Source organism: Hipposideros armiger, unplaced genomic scaffold, assembly GCF_001890085.2.
Source record: "Hipposideros armiger isolate ML-2016 unplaced genomic scaffold, ASM189008v1 scaffold_1517, whole genome shotgun sequence".
In the NCBI taxonomy this organism is placed as follows: Eukaryota; Metazoa; Chordata; class Mammalia; order Chiroptera; family Hipposideridae; genus Hipposideros; species Hipposideros armiger.
In genome coordinates, this window is record NW_017732867.1 from 168,817 (window position 1) to 173,382 (window position 4,566).

A 4,566-nucleotide genomic window follows, 5' to 3' on the forward strand; every position below is an offset into this window, starting at 1 on the left:
GTGCCTTAGGAAAAGGGTCTTATGTGGGCTCCTGGAATGACTCTGGCAAACATTTATTAAGAGCTAAGTGTGTGCCAGGCACTATCTGATGCTCTGTAACTCATTTGCTCCTCACAGGACCCCATGAGGGAAGCGCAAGTACTGTCATCTGAAGTTTATGGTAGAAAGTGGGGCACAGAGAGGTGAGGTACTTGCCCATGGTCACAAGGCTATGAAGGGCAGAGCCAGGATTCAAGCCCCAAGAGCAGAGACTCCAAAGCCAGTTGTTCTCAACCATCCCTTAAGGGTACAGAATAATGAAAATGACAAACTAAGTGAATCATTCATTTTTCAAGACGAGACTAAACAGAGCCCACTATTTGCTCTGGCCACTGCTGCCTGCTGTCGCCCAGGGGTCAGGAAATCCTGCTGAGAGGCCCCAGGTGAGTTTCGAGCCAGCTTCACTTCAGTTAAGTCCTGATGCTTTAGGCGTTCCCTGTGGGTGGAATGTGGGTGGGAGCACGGCCTCTCCCTCGAGCTCTTGATAACAAGGCACGGCTCCTGCTTTCAGAAATGTACATTATAGCTTCATCCTGAACACTGGTTATCCCAGGCCAAGCCTCACCAAATCCTCAGTCTTGAAGGCAAAAGCGAATCCATTCTGTCTCCTAAATGGCCTCCCACAGAAATGCTTTATAGACTGACACAATATGATTCAACAGAATATGGCAAGAGCCAAAGCGGAGGCGAGGGAACAGGCACCAGAGACAAACAGAAAGCAGCTCTGAGTGTTGCAGGTGATAATGGGTCATTATTGAAGCCAGCCAGGGCTGCAGAGATGTGTGTGTCTTTTCCTTCTTCTTCTTCCTCTGCCTGGGCTCATTCTGTGCTGCTTTTGCAGCCTGTGACGCAATTCTGCTTTGGAATTCCTGAACTGGATGGACATGCCTTTCTGGAACTTTTTTTTTTTTTTAAAGATTTTTTTTTTTAATTGGGGAATTGGGGGGTGGGAACAGCGCTGGGGAATTGGGGGAAGGGGAACAGACAAGTTGCTGTCCTTTTGTTCTTCAGTAGTTGTGGAGTCTGTTGCTTCACTGGCCCAAGTTGGCACCATCATTGCGCTCTTCCCGGGCGAGGCAGGTCACTCGCCGGCTTCTGGACAGCCGCTCACGCTGGCTGCTGGCTGCTCATGCTGGCTGCTGGATACACACGCTGGCTGCCGGCTACACATGGTAGCTTATGGCAACCCACTGCAGCAGGGGACTGCAGCCTCCGCCGTTGCCGGCGAATCACGGTATCCCAGCTCCAGGCTGAGCTGTTGTTCAGCATCTTAGCTGTAGAGGGCAGTGTCACTGGCCCTCATATGTGGGATCCGAACCGGGGCCCTCTGGCGTCCCAAACCAGTTCTTAACCGGCGGGCCCCATTTCTGGAACTCTTGGCTGAACCTACGTTCCTGATGTGGGGGAAAAGTCAATGTATACAATTGTAAGTCCATCTGCATTCTAATAGCTGCCTTCTGTGGCTCTGAATCAAGCTGGGGAAATCTTCCCAGGGTCTCAGGAGCCACTTCATGCCTTTTAGGACCTAACAAGACATCTCCTCTAGCAAACACAAGCAGGGGCATACTTGTAATGGGCCAGGCCTTTGTCCCTGGTACGGGTACAGACATGTAAGGCCACCAAGCAGAACTATTTAAAGACACAAGAACTGGGAAACGGTGGCACAGAACCAAGTAAACACACACACACACACACACACACACACACACACGCGCACGCACACCCCCCAAAATGGCGACAGATCCAAAGATCTTTTCTAGAAGCCCAAATTGTTTGAACACCAAGAGGCAGAACTATGGGGGTCCCTCACTAAAATCCTTTGCTACTGAAGTCTAGGTTTTTCTTGCCTAAGATGGAAGGGAATGTAGAGGAATAAGCAAATGCTGAGGTGAACTTTTTTTTAGGTAACATGACAACTGAATGAAAAATAGAGCAATGGCAAAGGATTTTATCTCCTCCTTCGCCCTGGAACAACATGGGTGTGGGCTGTCTCAAAGGCAGACCCAAAGGGCCTGGGGCTAAATTCAGGCCTGAGAGGCTATTTCTGTTCTCCTCTAGAACTTCCACTCCTTCACAATGGAGAGTGGCTTCAGGAGTCCCTGACAGATTTTATGAAGTGCTTTCTGGTCCAGTGCTGATCCGCCTTCAAAGGTTATTTGGTCACACTCCATGAAACTTGGGCCATTGTACACTTGGATAAATGGGGGAACAGGATAAAGGAAGCCCCTTTTTTTTTCTCATCATAATTCTGAAATGTGTTGAAAAAATTTACAATTGCTTCAGATACCACTTCCCTTTTCTGACTAACTCGCTCCTCCCATCTCTTCTAGCCCTACTATTGCTCTAGTAGGGTGATCCTGTCTGCCCCAAAGAGGTTGCATTTCCAGTTAGTCAAGCGTTCTGTTCTTGGTAAATAAAGCACGTGCTATTGCAAAAGCAGTTTCAGGCTCATAGAATTTAGCTCCATAGGTTTATGGGGGTGAGTGTGTGCGGAACCAGTCTTGACTGAATGCCTACTGAGTGCCAGGCACTGTTACTGTTTACTGAGTTATTTACTCTTCTTGTCAACTGCTGTTGTTACTCCCAATCGCCATATGAAGAAATCAGGGTGCATGCACAAATGTTAAAGTGACTTGCTCAAGGCTATACAACCTGTATGTGCGAAGGTCGTCTTAAGGGTTGAAAGGGCAGCGGGACAACCACTGATGGCACGTCCCCATCACTCTTTCCTAGCGTCCCTAGCTGGAAGGAGCCACTGCCTCCACATCCTTTCCTCTCCTTACGACTTGGTCACTTACTTTCCTCCTTTCTCTGTCCCGGGGCAGTACCCCAAATTCCACCCCCTGTGTCCTGGGCTCCAGGTGAGTCAGTCGTTTGACTTGCAGCCATCAGATCCCGCAGCTGAGCTACCAGCCAGCCTCCCTCCTCCCACTCCCAGACCACAACCGACCTTATCCGGCTCCCCAAACCAGCTTTCAGTCACAATTGCCTCCCTCTCCGCGCCCTGCCCCCATCAACATCAAACACGGCCCATCTTTTAGCCACCTCCCTTTTTCCCGCCCCCTCCGGGCTGGTTTTATCCAATAAGGTCTTGGCTTACGGGCTAAAGACGTCAAAAGTAACCAATTGTCTTCGTTAAGGGCTCCGCCTCCACTCTGAAGAGCAGCTCCGCCGACCAATAGGCTATCCTCTGGGTGCAATGAGCGCGCGGGGCTAGTAGAGCAGCGGCTCGACCGCCCAATGAACGGGCGGGTTCCCGTGGTTAGAGGCGTGGAAGAAGCGGTCGTCAGGGGCGTGGCGGCAGTTGCCAGGGCGGGGCCGGTAGCGGCGGGAGCTGTACTGGCCAGGGGTTCCGGCTGCATTTCCATGAACGCCGCCGGCAGCCACGGAGCTGCGGGAACCGGACCGGGGGCGGGCTGGGCCGCTGTAGTCAACCACGCAGAGGTAAAGCCAAGGCCGAGCGAGCTCCGTTAAGCCGGGATCACGCCCCCGATCCGTCGGGCCAAACCCCTGAGCCCCGCGGTCCTCGTTGTGGCTCGGCCCATCGCGCCGCTGCCTGCGCCCCTGGGATCCTCGGGGGACCTGTCACCTGACGCCGCGGGGGTCCCGCGGGCCGGCTAGCCAAGTGACGGGGAGGGAGGCAGCCTGGACCGCAGCGGGTGGGATGCGCCTTCCTGAAAGCCCTTTGTCCCCTCCTGACCCAGGTACCGAGGTTGGGGACATCCCCGACTGCGGCCTTTCTGCCGTCCATCCTCTATCGGTGCGCACTCTGGGGTGTGCGGAGGAGGGTCTGCTGGCCCAAGCTTGGTGATGGAGGTCCGAGATCCGCACCAGGAAGGAGAGGGCTAAGGGGCCTGCTTACAGCCCCGCATATCCAAAGGGCCTCTGCGTTTCAGGGCTCCAGGGGTGCATCCAGGACCGATGGGTTCAAGTAGTAAGAAGGCAGCTTTTGACCCACTTGGAGGTGCACTTATTGAGCCCGTCCCTACCCAGGCACTGTTCTAGGCCCTTCGTGGGCTTTCCCCACAGCCAGAGCTGTCCAGCAGCCTGCCAGGTGAACCAGCCAGCTCCTCGACCTTGGAAGTGTCCAGGCAGGAGCCAGACTACAGCCACCTGTCAGGGATGCTTGGAAAGGATTCCCAAGGGAGGACTGCATGACCCACCTGTAAGGCCTTTCTCCACTCACAGATGCATTTTGGGTGACCTTTCATGCCTAGCTTGAGAAGGATACTTATGGGGATTATGAGTGTTGAATTCGCCCATAATGAATTTTGATATCTCCACTCTTAAGAGTGGGTGTTAATCAAGAGAATGGACTATACCAGGAAGATAAGGCTTATTTAACCCTCATGAAACTCCTTAGTGTGAACTACTGGACTGCCTCTCTTCATCTTTCCAATTCCTCTTTTTTGTCACCAGATTTGAGGGCAGGTTCTAAGAACAGGCTCATGAGAGGGGCCTGGGGAGACTGGCAGAGTTAACGTGATCTGTGCCCAGATCTTTTCGATGGCCATTTTGTTATAACCA

The 4,566-nt window shown here is 52.8% G+C and overlaps 1 protein-coding gene across 1 annotated transcript in view; it reads left to right on the plus strand.

Moving 5' to 3' along the window:
* The first annotated feature begins 3,374 nt into the window (after positions 1-3,374).
* ABHD2 (abhydrolase domain containing 2, acylglycerol lipase) overlaps positions 3,375-4,566 on the plus strand; it is an 89,863-nt gene continuing 88,671 nt past the window's right edge. Inside the window, exon 1 of the mRNA XM_019634153.1 lies at positions 3,375-3,483. The gene's annotated coding sequence lies outside the window, so the exon portion shown is untranslated. The remainder of the gene's footprint in view (positions 3,484-4,566) is intronic.